Source organism: Protopterus annectens, chromosome 2.part2 (genome assembly GCF_019279795.1).
Source record: "Protopterus annectens isolate FY-2018-M chromosome 2.part2, PAN1.0, whole genome shotgun sequence".
NCBI classification, from domain to species: Eukaryota; Metazoa; Chordata; order Ceratodontiformes; family Protopteridae; genus Protopterus; species Protopterus annectens.
The window spans coordinates 1,042,684,052-1,042,701,998 of NC_056730.1; positions in this window are offsets into that span (position 1 = coordinate 1,042,684,052).

Below are 17,947 nucleotides of genomic sequence, written 5' to 3' on the forward strand. Positions count from 1 at the left end.
ATTGAGTAGCATTACCTTTAGATTTTTATCCTTGGGTTATCTATGGAGGTGGGTTTGTCCCTTGAGCCTTGCCTAAAAAAGGCACTATGGGGGTGGCAAGAGTCTTGGCCAGTATACGAAAGCCTAAGGGTGACAGGTGCAAGCCGTCCCTAGTGAAGCAACGTGGCTTGTCGAGCATGTCATCCCAGGCTGACAGACACTGGATCCCCTTTGAATGACACCAATACTTTAGCCAGTTGTTGAAACTGATCATTTTGTCTTTATACTGTGGCATCAGTCTTGGTGAGGGCAAGATGCTACTCAAGGTCAGGGTCATACCAGCCTGGGCTACATGGTCAGAGAGCTCCTCTATGTCTCTTTTCATGTAGTCCAGGGAGGTACATCTCAGGTCATTCACACCAGCATGGACAATGATGGAGTCATACTTGTACTTGCTTTGGAGTGACCTGAGTGCTTGCGTTATGTGGCGGATCCTGGCACCTGACAGGCAGCTTACAGTGACCTTCTCCTTGTTCAGTCTGGTGAGTGGGACGTCAGTGTGCCGGACAATAGAGTCCCCTATAACAAGTGTATCTGGTGTGTTGTTTGGCCTTAAGGGCTGTGACCGTGAGGCAACTGATTTTGTGAGATATGTGATTCATGGGTATTGTTGAGGGGTGGCTGTTGCTTGGATATCTGCTTAGCAGGTCTTTGCTGTTGAGGCAGATTTTTATTTAGAGCCTCCAAGTATGTTTTTGTGTGTTTATGTGTTGGGTATGCAGATGCAATAGGTCTGTGTGAGACTGGATTTGTGGTGTGGGTGGTTACCTTTTCCTCCTGACTGACTGTGCCAGTCTTGGGTTGAGAGAGCTCTGCCTCCAGTTTGGCTGTGTAACTGCATCTCTCACATGTATTAGAGTTTGTTGGAAGGAGGAGAGGGTTGTCTGTGTACATAATGCAATTGTAACATTGCCTCAAAATTCCCAGATTCACCAGCTGGACTGGAGAGTAACCTTGAAACTGACCCTTGGACATACCAGATTAGTATAGGGAAGTGTTTTTTTACTGATCAGATTAGGGAAGGGAACTGATTTTTCACTTGATCAGGAAGGACCAATCGGGAGCCTAATACTTATGGGACGTCAAGGAGGGTGTAGTGCTTTAGTTAGTTAGTGTTTCCTTATAAGAGCTGAGCAGGTGCAGGGCTTTAGAAAGAGAATAGAATGATTACTTTGAGAGTTTGAACAGTTCTAAGGGAAAAAGTGAAGAGCAGACTTTGTGGAGCCTGGAATAGTTTAAACCTGTTTAGGCGGTGCTGCCCGACACTGCTCAGTGTGCAAAAACGCGCAGAAAGAGAGTTCTAGGGTTTTAAGAGAGACAGATCAAGGAGTTTAGAATTGATCCAAAATGGCCAATAAAACTACAGTTTCTAGGTAGTAACCACTCCTCCAGGGACAGGCAGGCTGTTCAGTGTTAACCACTCCCACTGTTGAACACAGAGACTTCCCTTTAGCCCAAGCAAGCACTGGCCTTCTAGAAACTTCCAAACAGTTCAGAACAGCAAATCTGTAACTGATCTTTCTTAACTTTCAGAAAGTGGGAAAAATGCAAGATTTTTTTTTTTGTTTTTTTTTTCTTTTTGTTGTAGTTTAAAGGTAGCAGAGATACACAAGCAGCAAAATAATCACAACAGTGCAATAAATGACCCCATACTTGAGTGCTAGGCCAAAATCAGGTAAAATGCAGTTTTTAGAGAAAAAAACGGTTTTAAATTAAGTGCAACACAGGAAATGCAGTAAACAGGCTCTAGATGTGTTCCAAGTACTGTTACTGTTACAGATATAAACTTTAGCAAGCCGGAAAATGCCAAAAAGTAGGCGGCAAAGCAGTAAAACTTAACAAAAAATCAGAAGAAAATACTTAAAATCACATAAGTGGCTCCTTTTCTTCTCTCAGTGTTTTCTCCCCTTGGTAGGTGCTTCAGCAACAACTAGCAAGCCTGAAAAGATGCCAAAACCATGAGGCAGCTGGGTTTTAAGAGAGACAGATCAAGGAGTTTAGAATTGACCCAAAATGGCCAATAAAACTACAGCTTCTAGGTAGTAACCACTCCTCCAGGGAGAGGCAGGCTGTTCAGTGTTAACCACTCCCACTTGTGAACACAGAGACTTCCCTTTAGCCCAAGCAAGCACTGGCCTTCTAGAAACTTCCAAACAGTTCAGAACAGCAAATCTGTAACTGAACTTTCTTAACTTTCAGAAAGTGGGAAAAAAGCAAGATTTCTTTTCTGTTTTTTTTTTCTTTTTGTTGTAGTTTAAAGGTAGCAGAGATACACAAGCAGCAAAATAATCACAACAGTGCAATAAATGACCCCATACTTGAGTGCTAGGCCAAAATCAAGTAAAATGCAGTATTTAGAGAAAAAAAAAACGGTTTTAAATTAAGTGCAACACAGGAAATGCAGTAAACAGGCTCTAGATGTGTTCCAAGTACTGTTACTGTTACAGATATAAACTTTAGTAAGCCAGAAAATGCCAAAAAGTAGGCGGCAAAGCAGTAAAACTTAACAAAAAATCAGAAGAAAATACTTAAAATCACATAAGTGGCTCCTTTTCTTCTCTCAGCGTTTTCTCCCCTTGGTAGGTGCTTCAGCAACAACTAGCAAGCCTGAAAAGATGCCAAAACCATGAGGCAGCTGGGTTTTAAGAGAGAGATCAAGGAGTTTAGAATTGACCCAAAATGTCCAATAAAACTACAGCTTCTAGGTAGTAACCACTCCTCCAGGGACAGGCAGGCTGTTCAGTGTTAACCACTCCCACTTGTGAACACAGAGACTTCCCTTTAGCCCAAGCAAGCACTAGCCTTCTAGAAACTTCCAAACAGTTCAGAACAGCAAATCTGTAACTGAACTTTCTTAGCTTTCAGAAAGTGGGAAAAAAGCAAGATTTTTTTTTGTTTTTTTTTTCTTTTTGTAGTAGTTTAAAGGTAGCAGAGATACACAAGCAGCAAAATAATCACAACAGTGCAATAAATGACCCCACACTTGAGTGCTAGGCCAAAATCAGGTAAAATGCAGTTTTTACAGAAAAAAACGATTTTAAAGTAAGTGCAACACAGGAAATGCAGTAAACAGGCTCTAGATGTGTTCCAAGTACTGTTACTGTTACAGATATAAACTTTAGCAAGCTGGAAAATGCCAAAACGTAGGCGGCAAAGCAGTAAAACTTAACAAAAATCAGAAGAAAATACTTAAAATCACAAAAGTGGCTCCTTTTCTTCTCTCAGCGTTTTCTCCCCTTGGTAGGTGCTTCAGCAACAGCTAGCAAGCCTGAAAAGATGCCAAAACCATGAGTGGTTAGTTAAAGCTTCTTCTGTTTTTCCAGCCTTTTGTTTTTTGAATTGATGCATTCCTTCAATGTTTCATTTATTTTAATCACTTCCATGTATATTGGATTTATTTTTTCCTCTAAATTACTGGAAGCCATCTCTTGAACCAGAGTTGAAGCTTGAACTGTTTTTTCACTGAACAGCTGCAGAATCCTTCCCAGACAGTATCCACCAAACATACCATTATCTTCATCTTAGCTGACTGCAAAGTGAGATGCACCACTCACTAGTCTGCAAAGTGAGGGTCATGGTCAGTTGTCTGTCAGGTGCTGGGATTGACCACATCACACAAGCATTCAAGCCCCTGCACCACAAGTACATATATGGCACAGTCATTGCACATGCAATTATAAATGACTTGAGACTTACCCACCCTTGCCTGGTTATATGAGGCGTGAAATGATAGAGCTCTCATAATATGTGTTTGAAGCAGGTATGAACCCAGCTTGAGAAGTATTCTACTGTCATCAAGAGTGATGCCACAAAATGATCAAAAGATAATTGACCATCAGTTGGCTTAGATTCTGTTGGCATTCTAAGGAGGTACAATATACATCAGCCTGGGAGGAGACAGTAGACAGTCCAAACTGCTTTGGCAGGGATGGTGTGCACTTCTCCTCCAAGGTTTCTGCATATTTGCTGAAACATAGTCCACCCCAGTTGTGCCTGTTTTAAACAAAGTCTGTGTTCCTAAACTTCCAACATAACTAAACAAAATCAGAACATCACTGAGGTATTGCTACTCAATATTAGATTCTTAAAACCTCCACTCCATAGAAATACTACTTACCTTGGAAATATTAGATACATACATTGTTACAGAGACCAGGTTCAAGGCTATTGGAAGCACACTATCAGTGGAGGACTTCAATGTCTATCACTCATACAACCCAAATGCATTAAAACTAGCTACTAAAGGTGAAGGTGTTTCTATATTCTTAAAAAGCTGCTCTAAGCAGCTGTAGTCCCTGGTGTTGTAAGCTCCCATTGCCTGTACATTTCGACTACATAGTGGGTCCTGTTTATTCCCTCCCCATGCTTGAGAGCATGGACACTCCAAATATATAAACTTAAGAAAACTTTTGAACTATTAGTTGATCACCTCCACAGCCTCTCTGCTTCCATCCAGTGCCTGTACATCACAACTATATAGTGGGTCCGGTTTGTTCCCCTCCCCATGCTTGAGAGTGCAGACACTCCAAAAATATAAACTTAAGAAAACTTTTGGATTACTAGTTGATCACCTCCATAGCCCCTCTGCTTCTATCCAGGTGCTTACAACAGCTATTTTCAACTGAACTCCACTGAATTTCATCTTTTAATCCTTTCAGTAGCACTAGCTACTGCTTTGTTAAGCAAACAGGCACTTGTAGTGTTTTGGTTGAGCTTTGCATCGGTACTGCTCGCTGCACTGTATCCACTCTCCCCCATGACTTCCAAGTTATTCTTACCTTTTTTCTCTCTTCCACTGCCACAGTATTTAAACTAGGCTGCATATAAACGTATTTTAACACCCCCCTCCCCATATCCATATTGTTAGTTACACTCCTCCTTCCTTGTTAAAAGTCTATCTAGTAGAGTATCTCCCTAGTCTAAATTCTGCTTCTTTTGACTTTTGAATTTCTCATAATTTTTGACTGTTCCTTTTGACTATAGGACTCACTCATACTTTACTTACCTATCTTCCTGTTCCCACTCAGCCACTACATCATGAAATCCTTCTAATTATAACTTCTGTTAAGCTCTTTGAATTATTTTATTGGTTACTTGCCCCATAGGGCTCCATTGATTTTTTTCATAGCAGTTCAGTATAGATTGGCTCTGCCCACTCTGTTCACCCTTTGGGCTCACTCCGCTCCCCTACCCTGCCCCCAGTTCCCACATACCCCCACTACTTCCACATTTATTTATCAATAACTCCTCCCACTCCATCTTTTATCCAACCACCCACCACCTCTCTCACACACTCACAATCCAAACTTAAAACGATTAACTCCATCAATACAATGTCTATCACCAACACATTACCTTAGCTTAATACTGCCCATTGCACTCCTTAGCACACTTACTTACCTTACACAACTCCCTTAAGCCTCTTACACCCTTCCACTACACTATACCTCTAACTACCAACATACTACAGCATCCTCCTTTTCCTCTGTAACCAATGAACTCTACCCATCAAACATAACCCTCTTATATAAACACAAAGTACTACCTATCATGACCTCTTCTAACTTACCATACCTTCCACTCTCCAACAAATACTCTACCTATCTCCTCTCAAACTCCTCCTCCACATTAGACTTTATTGCCCTCATACTAGATCATATCTCTCTCTCTCTTTCTGGTGACATTCACCCCAGTCCCAGCCCCATGAACAACCCATCCATCTCCCCCCCCCTCCATCATCACATTGCACCCCCAACAGCATTCGCATTACCACAATTAATGCCCAAAGTCTCCTTAATAAAATTCCTAATCTACATGCCTGGCTTATCCACAACCAGCCAGACATAGTTGCCATCTCAGAAACTTGGCTGAAACCACACATAAAAGATAATGAAATCCTGCCACCTGGCTACCATATTATTCATAACAATAGGCCCAACACAAAAGGAGGTGGTGTAGCCATAAACTACTCTTCCATCTACTCAGTTAACTCATACAGTACTCCCAGTCTAAATTTGCCAGCTCCGAATTAACCATAACTCTTCTAAAATTGAGCAAACACAAGTCCATATGCATAGCTGCTCTTTGCATCCCTCCAGGTAATAATATCCCAGTACTAGAAAACATTCTCTTCTGGTTCTCCTCTAACATTAAAAATGAAACCTTTATCCTAGGCAACACAAACATTAATTGGGTGACCATTAACTGTCAATCCCCTACCCAAATAATCAACCTCTTTAACTTCACCCAGCTAATAAACTCCCCCACCAGGCCAAACAAAGATGGAATCTCCAGCTTCATCATTGACTGAATCTTAGTATCTCATCCAAATCTAATCTCAAATTCAAGAATCCCTCCTGACCCCTTCAGTAACCATCTACCAGCCTTTGCTGACTGGTACCCCTCCCCTCCTTCGTAAACAACATCACTACATTTGAACCCAACACCTGTCCAACTTCAACCCACAAACATTTTCAGACTGCCTAAAACTAAATGACTGGACACCTTTAAGAACTCTGCCCCTTGACAATGCCATTGACTACTTTAATGAAACTTTCCTGTACCTACTCAATAACCTTGCTCCTCTCGGAACCAAATAAGTTAAAGCTATAAATTCTCCCTGGCTATCTAAGGAAACCAAATAGATCATGCTCCTGAGAGACAAAAAAATGGAAACAAGACCAAATAAATAAGCAACCTAATACTTTACTAGAATTTAAACAACTCTACAACTCCATAAAAAAAATAATAACCAGAGACTGCAAAACATATTACTCTAAGCTTCAATCTGAACATACTAACAACCCTAGAAAATTCTAGAATACTATCTCCTTCCTCTTTCTCCCCATCAGTAAAGACAACCCATCCCAAACCCTAACTGTTCTGATCAAGAACAGCCTCTCTATTTAACACCTTCTTTATGGAATGTATAGCCAAACTTATTACCAGCTTTCCCAACTCATCTCAAATATCTCCCCCCCTCCCCATACCTTCACCTCTGATCTCAAAACACATACTCCTTCCTTCAGCCTCAATCCTGTGCCCACACACATAAAAAAAAAACCTCCTCCTCTGACTGAAACCATGCTCCAATATACCAGATAACTTACCCGCATCCTTCCTCAAACTATCTGCCAATAGCATAGCCTTCTCTATCTCCATCATAATAAATAAGTCCATCCAAGAATCTTATGTTTCCTCACTTTGGATTTATCATCCCACTCCATAAAGGTGGTAAAAACACTGACACCACTAATTTCTGTCCTATTTCCATACTTTCCACACTCTCAAAAGTTCTGGAAAAATATATTCACTCACAACTGATGCCTTATCTTGCACAAAACAACCTCCTAACCCCCACACAACATGGATTCCATCCTGGCCACAGTACCATCACTGCACTCCTCTCCTTCCTTGAGCCATTAAACATGCCCATGACTCCAGGAAAATCATATCAACCCTGTTCCTAGACCTTTCCAAAGCCTTCAACACCATATCCCACCCTATACTCCTATCACAGCTCTCCTCCCTCAATCTCTCCCCTTCCACCATAGCTTGGATCACAAGCTACCTCTACAAATGACAACAAGCTGTTAAATGGAAACATTCTACCTCTTCCTTTCTATATACCTCTACTGGGATACCCTAAGTTTATGTCCTTGGCCCCTTATGTTTCAATATATTCATCGACGACTTTCACCACTCCATATCCAATTCTACACTAATCCAGTATGCAGATGATTCAACAATCATCTGCTTAACTGACACCACTTCTGACATTCTGCAGACAGCCCAGTCAGCTTTATCAAATACTGAAACCTGGATGCAAAACAACCACCTAGCCCTTAACACCAATAAAACCAAATTAATGATTTTTTTCATCTAAACACTCCCCCATTGATAAAAGCTCCTTCAAGATCATAAGCCAGAATATCACCCCCACTGAAATTGTCCCTCATACCAAACTGCTCAGTGTCATTATTGATGAAGTTCTAAAATTTGATATCCACATCCAAACTAACATCAAACACCCACCAAAAATTATGACTCCTATATAAGCATAACTGTTATCTCACCTCCTCCACCAGAAAGACCCTTGCCTCCACATACCTTCTCCCTCCTTAATGTACAGCACTCCTCTATTCTCATATCTTCAGCTTGGCCTTCAAACTAAATTAGAAGCCTGCTACAATAAAATCTGCAAACTCACCACCAACTCTAGGAACTCATCCCATCACTGCATCTCCCTCCACTCACTACAATGGCTCAAGCTTCCCAACTATCTGAACCTCCTTATAGGCACCACTGCCCATAAACTCATATTTAATCCATCTTCCTGTCCCTCTCTCCACCTCCTTAACCCCCTATATTTGTAATTGCTCACTTAGGTCAGAAAATCAGAACTTGCTCAAAATCTACAAACCTTTATGGCCACCTGGACACTCTCTGCCATCTTCCTCCTTAGCTAAACTATGGAACTCCCTTCCTCCCTCCCTTACAGATATTCATAACCACTCTAACTTTAAATCCCTCCTCCATTCCTACCTATCTTCAAAGTGGGAATGCCCCTGTTCCTTCCCCACATAGGACCCCCTTATATCAAAACCCACCTTCTAACTCAGTGCATCATCTCTGCACTCACATCATTTGCCCTCCCACTCCTCCTTAACCTCTAAATGTTGTTAATAGTTTATTTTCCAACAATTTCTCATACTCAGTTATAATTCATTGTTAATGAACCTTAGACTGTACTGTTGCTAGATTTTTACTACTGTTATTGTGGAATGTAAAATTTCAATTGTAATTCACTGTTAATGACGCTTAGACCATATAGTTACTAGATTTTATTATTATTATTATTATTGCAGAATGTAGTTTTTTTACTGTAGAATGCTGCATAAAGCTGTATGACTTCTTTGTTTTACATGTGTATATGCTAATAGGTTTGTCATTGTTACTGGAGCTTTTCTCTTCGGGTCTCCACTGAATACGGGCTCTTTTTAGGCCCAGTGGACTTCCCCAGTCATCAAATTGAAATAAATAATAAATAAAATAAATAAAAACAATATCAACTCCAGATTCTTTAGACAAGATAACAGATTGGAACTCCTCCCCACCCAGCTTACTATAATCAAAACACTTTATCATATCATATCCTGCTACAGTACTTACTCTGTGTCCCACTCAGCCCATACCTTCTAACTAACAATATGGAGTCCCTATGTATTGAGCCAGACACCATTATCTTAAGAGACTTCAACTATCCCATGTACAACATCAAACATATATGCCTAGAAATTTCTGGACTTCATGCAAAGTCCCTGAACCCATCAGTCCACACTGCAACCAGAGGAGATAACAACATGGGACAGCCCTTTTCCCACCCTATTGTAATTGGTCAGATTGGACCACATGTGAGTCTCATTCACCATTAGACTAAAGCCAGAAGTTCCTTCCATTGCCACAGTATACAGAGACTATACAAAGGCCAACCTACTAAAACTGAGTGATGACCTGACTAAATTCAAAAGCCCCTAAACCTTGATAATCCCACTGTGCATGTAGAATACCTTACTGCCAAGTTCTGTGCATATGTAAACAGTGGTATAGATGCATCTGCCCCCTCAAAAACAGGTGTAACCCTTATATAAACAAACTCTACAGCAAAAAAAAAAAATTATTGCATGCAAAAATAAATCTAACTCTCAAGGACCCAAAAGTCCTCTTGCTAAAATAGACAAGGAGTTCTCTATACTAGTTAATTGTCAGTGGTGTAATAGGTAGCACATTTGCCTTTGGTGCAGAAACCTGTGAGTTTTATTTTACCACCAGGAAGATTAACTGACTGCAGTGTAGTATAAAGGGGTGCTGTACTTTGGATGAGACTTTAAACTAAGGCCCCATGTATTTTAGCTGGAGGGAGCTCATTTGGAGGTGAAAGATCCCATGGCACCTATACAAAGAGTAGGGGTCCTTTATTTATATACAAAAGAACTCTTATTTACAAAATATTTACAAATATTTACAAACGTATAAATATATAGATATACAAACCTATTTACACATATTCATAATTTCCTTTACAATCATACTAAATATTTATCCCTATTAGATTCCCAAACCTTTTTCCATAACCATAATCTGATTTTACTTAATACTGTTGCTAAAATTAATTTACCATTAAACATAAGTCCATGTATTCTTTCATTCCATATAATCTATATTATAATACTATAATCCTCACTACAGATGGTGCAGCAGCGCCATATGAATATGTATGAGGGCGCGCTGCCGCACCCTCGACATGCACAGGAAATGTGTGCAAGTGCAGGGTGCATGTACAAGTGCTCTACAAAGGTGTAAACATGCCGCGACAGTTGCAAAACCTACTATGCCTACTAGTAGAGCCCAACTCTAATAGTAAGTCAGTAATTCAGTGTCCGTGGATACCGAAATGTATGCTAAGCATAGAAGAGTGTCCACGAACAGTGAAATAAAATCGAAGTAGTAAACACACAAGCACGTAGTGGAATGTTGAGCCCTGTCCCTAGAACTTTCACAATTAGATTCCCCGTGTCCCTATTATACATTTGAATTGCTGCAATATCGAAGGTGTAAGCAAAGCGCAGTGTGTTTGCATGTCACTGCCTTCCGCCGAGCGTAGCTTACACATGAAATTCATTCAAATAGAGAAAAATATGCAGAATCAATGTAAATGTCAATAGTGTAGTGTTTAGAGCATCCGCCAAATGAACAGGCATTCACGGTTCGAGCCCAACAATGGCACATATCATTTTCCATGTGGAATGAATGTTGTTTTGATGTAAAACCGACATAGGAGTATCGCATGAGATATTTAACTTAAACATCATTCAAGCAAAGTGGCACTGTCATAATGAATAAAGCACTAGTAAACAGGTGTAAGCACAAATAAGCAGCAGTAAACACATATAAGTACCAGTAAGCAAGTCTGAGTGTGCTTGCGCGGGTCTAAGCAGTGCCCAGCATAGGAAATGTATATAAGTATGTACAGATATATAATATATATACACACACACACACACACACATATATATATGTATATGTATATATATATATATATATATATATATATATATATATATATATATATATATATATATATATATATATATATATATATATATACATATATATCTATGAAGAAAGAATGACATAACAAGAAAGCATACAAAAGGAATGAGAAGGGAATCAACAGCAACCCCAGTATTATATAGTGCTGTCAGCGTATGTCATATCAAGCTGGGCAGGAGTGAGCAAAGCACTGCTACTCACACCACAGGCAGGATATTACCAGTGGGAGTAACATTGTTGGTCTGCTTAGTCTACTTTGCACACAGAGGGTAGTCCCTTGTGGGACTACCCAAAAATCGATAGGCTATTTGGCCATCCGACCATTACACAAGCAAGGGCAGGTATGTTCAAGGACTAAATGGTAGGAGAGCCTGAGAATACATGGGTTGGGACAACATATGTGTAGGGCCCCTAATGCTCTGGAGAGGGCAATTTGTGGAGGTGTGTCATGGCTGTGATAACAACTGGACAATGGATGGTATGCATGTATGTTGAACTCGGTTGGTGTGGAGGAACTATGGGTATGAAATTATGGAGCCAGGCGTGCCAGGGTTTTATGGGCTGGTTCTAATTGGACCACCCCATGGAGGTCAGCGAGTTCGTTATAAACATATGCATACACAAATGCAGACATCAATATGTAGAAGTGCATTCTCTGTAACACATTCATTCTATTTGCAGACATAAATAAGATGAATGTGCCCTTACAAACCTCGACAGTAGATAGAATAATAGGTTGTGCATAAGAGGGAAGGGACGAAACTGCTAAAATGCAAATGTGTGTACAATGTCCGAAGTCAGTGCTGTGCTGAAAAAAAAATCAAATGTGAGGACTTTCCCACACATGGAATCATTCCTGTGATCTGCCTGCTACGGCAACGCCATTTACTAAACCGGTCTATTTGTAAAAGAAATGCACCGAACACGTACATAATTAGGCTCTCATGTGTATCGTGTTCGTTACCACATAGTCATACTTATTAATTTATTGTAGTGTCATGTTAACAGGAGTAAGGATGTAATGAAGTATAGAGTCTAATCTTGACATAAACACGTGCGTGTCCAATGTGGGACAACCCAAAAATTGCGAATAATGTCCTTTTGGTCGCTCATGTCACCAATGTTTGTGGACTAAACGTTTGGGAGTTCTGAGGATATGTAGAGTGAGTCAACCAAAGGGATGGGTCTATAAGAGTAGGGAGTGGCCAATGTATAGTGGTGTGGATACACCATGAATCCAGCTGGAGTATGGATGACTGCAGTGTTAGGGAGGCATTGGGGTGGGTGTTTGGGTAACCAGGAGCCATGGGTATATGGGTATATATATGCAAATGCAGCACAGCAATAGTGCATTGGTTAGAGCAACCGCCTAACGAACAGACATTCCCGTTCCAAATCCCACTGCATCACATACCATTTACCATCGGTAATCTGTACATGAACATATTGTGACATCTGCACGGTGCATAACCTGCAAAATAACAATTAAAAGTTAACTGGAGTGAAGTGTCAGTGTCATAATGAATAAGGCACCAGTAAGCAGGTTTAAGCATATATAAACACCAGTAAGCATGTGTAAATGCATTTGCGCGTGGTATATATTGCTTTACAGACACACGCACAAACACACACACACACACACACATATATATATATATATATATAGTTGCAGACATATACATATATGTATACATATATATATATATATATATATGTGTGTGTGTGTGTGTGTGTGTGTGTGTGTGTGTGTGTGTGTGTTTGTGTGTGTGTTTGTGTGTGTGTGTGTGTGTATGTGTGTGTATGGTGTGTGCGTAGATATAAACAGATATACAGCTATGATAGGAAAAAGCACACAAGAATGACATATGTTCACAGGCTATGCTAATGGAAGTGAGGGGCCCAAGCAAGAAACATGAAACACGTAGCATGACCTTCCTCTCCCCCCCCCCCCCAGCCAGACACTGGAAACATACACACAAACAATGTAAAGAGTCCACTGCTCCCCAAACCACAGGCAGGATACAACCAGGGGGGTACACAGTGCACTTGTGAATTCTAATCTTGGAACACAGACAGGAGCGTCCCTTGCGGGACACCCCAAAAATTGGCAAGACTAAAAGAAGGTGATAAACTGAACATTCTGGCTGGGGCGTATGCATACCCAGATTACAAGGGTGGGAAAGCCTGATGACCCATGGGATGAGACAATTGTATGAAATGGGTCTCGTGAAGTGGAGAGTGGGCAACGTGTAGTGGTGTGTACAGAACCGACCAGGACTCAGAGTAAGGATGGGTGCTGTAGTTGAGGTGCGGGTGGGTGAACTATGGGTAGCTACATATGGGTCTAGGTGTACAGGTGTTGGCTGATGTGGGCCTATATGGACAGCTCCAGGGATGTAAGCAAATGTGTTCATTTGGCAGAGGCGTCGCCCAAGGAGCAGCCACACCCACTACGAGTGCCACTGCAGCAAAGTGTAATCTATATGGCAAGGAATGGAATAACCAGATGTAGATGTATATATGTAGAGGTATGTGTGGGTATATCTATCCATAGTGACATAGAGATAAGCCTCTCCCTCACCGTAGTACAAATGTATACATACAGAGACAGAATACATATACATACCCACATATAGATATATACATATGCAGACCCCCATAGACCCATATGTTGTTAAATATATGTATATATATATATATATATATATATATATATATATATATATATATATATATATATATATATATTTAGACAGCAATATATAAATATATACATGTATGCATACATATACAGATATATCTGTATATAGTAATGTATATATACATATATATGTATATATATGTATATATATATATATATATATATATATATATATATATATGTCACTGTAAATATACACATGTATATAGCTAGGATATTATACAGCAGTTACGAGTTACATATGTTCACAGGCTATGCATATGGGGGTGAGGGGTCCAATAAACAAACGTGTAACACATAGCATCAACCCCCCCCCCAGCTAAGCCGGTGAGCCATACAGACACACAATAAAAGTAAACACACCACTGCTTCCCAGACCACCGGCAGGATACTACCAGTGGGAGAGACCTGCCAGGTCTAATCTTGAAGCACAGACATCGATGTCCCTTGTGGGACACCCAAAAATTAATGATCATCGGATTCAGTCCCAGTAATGATTTATAAAACCAGGCTGTAGATGTACATGGACCAGTAGGTTGTGCAAGCCTGATAACCAATGGGTTGACATAACGTACGACATGTGTCCCGACATGCGGAGAGTGGGCAGTGTGTAGAGGTGTGTTTATGCCCCACCTGCACCCACAGTAAAGATGATTGCTGTAGAGGAGGGCAGGTGGGGGAACTATGGGTATGCAATTATGGGCCTAGGCGTGCAGGTGTTAGCTGGCGCAGTCATATTAGGACCGCCCCGGGGATGTAAGTAATATTCCAAAATGGTCACAGCTGACACCCATACCTCTCAACCCCTAAGAGCAAATCCACTGGACAGGACATAAACCACTGGGGGAACAAGTAGGGACCATACCTCTGAACTGTCCCCAATTTCCAGGGACATCCCTGATTTCTACTCAGTTTCTAACTCTGTCCCACTTAATCCCTCCTAAAACTAGTGACTTTTACAGGAAAGGTGGTGAATTATGTGTAATGAGTAATGACAACAATTAAGAGTTATAAACATCATTTACCTCAGAAAATGTGTATGAATTCATATGCTCTGAGTCTGTCAATGTGTCAGGTTAATAGCACTAATAATTTAAATGTGTCCCTGATGTTGTTATGACGTGTCCCTGATTCAGTTGGTATTTTTCCCCAATTGTATGAGAGGTCTGATAGGGACAGAAAGCACATATTCCACTGACAACCTTAGAAAGACAATAAAATATTAGGTATGCAGCAGCATGATTCGGTTGAAGGATGTGGGTTCCAAAACCCAATTACTTGTTTGTATTGAAGAGTGTCATTTCCCATGTATTAGCCAGACAGGTGCAGATTGTAAGAGGAACTCTGGACAGGCTGCGGATTCCGTACAGTCAAACGGCATGCTTTTGCCTAATGGGCAGCCATTCCCGATACTGTAGGCATGTAATCCGATGTAATAGGCATCACAAGGTAATATCATAGTCCTCACTCCCGCCCAGGGGTGTGAGTGTCAGATGCAAACACCAAATGCAGTGCATCTGCAAGTGTGGGAGCAAACGGGTGTAAGCCTGTTTGGCTGCCAGTATGCGAGTATTACACTGGTGAAGCAAATTAGAGGCTAACTGAGTGTAAGAAACTGTAACCGGAGGTTAGCATTGCTTAGCTCCACGCAAACCCATGCTCACCCTTTCACAACTGCTTTAATGTGCCTTAATCACTCCGTATCCAATGGCCTTGTTCTGCCCAGCAACAAAATAAACTGCCTCTGCAAGGCTCGAAACCAGGACCCTGCACACACAGTTATTGTGATTTACCACTAAGCCATGGCAGATATACAGACATTGGATCTTATAACAAACATATCATCCAGCACAGTCATTCAACAGTATAGGAAATGTATTCCATCATGTAGATGTATGTGTGTGTGTTTATGTCCAGATATAGATACATACATATATATAGATATATCAGGAACATCCCATGTGACAACAAAGCATTATAAAGGAATGAAAAGGGAAACACGAGCAATGCCTATATTATGTAGTGGTGTTGTCCTATGTAATATCAAGACTCCCTCAGACAGACATGTCATTAATACACGCAAACATTTGTACATTGGCCAAATAATCACTCTGTGCATTTTATTTACATTATCACAACAGTTCCTGTCCAATCATTATGTGAGAACAGTACTCTTGCAAGGAGCTGTGTGCGACATCATCATCATGAAAAAGGTAAATGGGGTAACCATAGCGGGACCGGTAGTGTTGTGTGTACAATGGGGTCATCTGCATCATGTGTACCTGGAACCTTTAAGAGTCATGTGCATACCAGGATCGTGTTCCTGAGAGACAGGGGTGAGGACAACTGGAGTATGTTGTGATGCATATTAAAAGGGTTACATGTGTCCAGTGGACACTTGTGTAAAATGGACAGCTATGTATGGGGCAAATGTTGTTCTAGGCACTGATTAGACTTTTGTTTCTGTAGGGTGAGAGTGGGATGTGGGGGAAGGAGAGTAGGTATGCTCGTGGAGGATAGGTTGAGTAGGATGATAGACAAGACAGCATACAGGGTTGCTATATTACACATTGGGGGGATACACCTTGGATGGGGAGGGGTGTTCGGCAGTCACAAGCCCGTAAGCCCCAGATGAAAACAGTGGGACGGAGGTCCCCAGCCATGGGCAGCCACCACTGCTCCAAAACAGTTGCAAGGGTAGCAGTGCTGGGGGCTGTCTAGGAGGGGCAGGCTCACCCTGTAAATGTGACACTCTGCCCTCGAGCTGGTGTATCTGGCCTCAAAACCCCTTATTGAGCCCCCTACGCACCACATCCAGGACTGTACGACAGCGGACATGTTCCTGTCTGAACCTGCTCCCAAGGGGGACAAGCCCCATCCTCAGTGGTGGTTCCACCAGAAGGTGGTACAGAGCCAACAGAGGTGGAGGACCAAGGCAGGGCCCCAGATGTGCTGGTGCCCGGTGCCATGGCCAGCTGAAGTGGGACAGGAGGTTCTGCCGAGACCTCCAAACCCATACAGCCTATGGTGATGCAGTTTAAACACAGATATGGCTTAGTAATAGTCAACAGCATTCAGAATTACTTATAACAGCATGCATAGATATGACCATCAATCCAACACAACAGATGGTATACATTTGCAGAGGGAACACAACACATGCATATATATACTGCATGACATGTGTACAAAGTGTTGAAGACTTGTGACTGCAGCTATGAGCAGTGGCCCATTATTGGCATGTTACTGAAAACCCCAGACAGTGTCTTTCATACCACTGTTTCATGTGACATATGTCCAATAAGGGATGCGATGGCAGTAACTCATCACTATCACCATGTACTGACTGCAGTCCTCACACTATGCTCCTGCAGTTTACAGATGTGTGTTCAGTGAGTAACACAGGAAACAAATGGTTCCACACACTGACCAGTCTACAGATGGCCCTACAGATGGGGACCCTCACAAACAGAGCACTGCCTTGTCAGTTTTAAAACATGCAGAATAGCCATTACCACACACAACTTGTTAAACTGGCAGTAGTCTCAATGAAGCATAGCTACACTTACATGCTGTCGTCATGTCTGGCACATCACCCTCCTGTTTTAGGCTATTTCTCACTGTGTATGTTGTTTGAGGAACATCAAGATATCATCTGTGATGCCGTTTACCAAACACCAGATCCAGGTACCACTCACAGCGACTGTCATGGGCAAGCACCAACATGATGTTCCTAGATAGTGTACTGTGTTTCCATGCAATTGGCTATGGGAACATCATCACAGATTTTCCACATGCAATCAGCTAGAGGAGGACTGCAATAGGTGCAGAGGACATCACCTGATCATGACCATCACTTACAAAACACAAACTGCTGCTGAGCATGTGTAAAACTCCACATCCACCAGAAAGTGTGTGGGAGGAACAGACAGAGGCAAAGTACATCAGAAAAGGGCTTGGAGACTAAAACCTAAGCATCGTCTGTCACACACCTACCAGTACAGGGGTTCAAACCCCTGACTGACTAGTCATTATTATTACTAATGCATGCAGTTACTCCACGTGCCACAAAGCTGACATGTTGGTGTGCTGTAA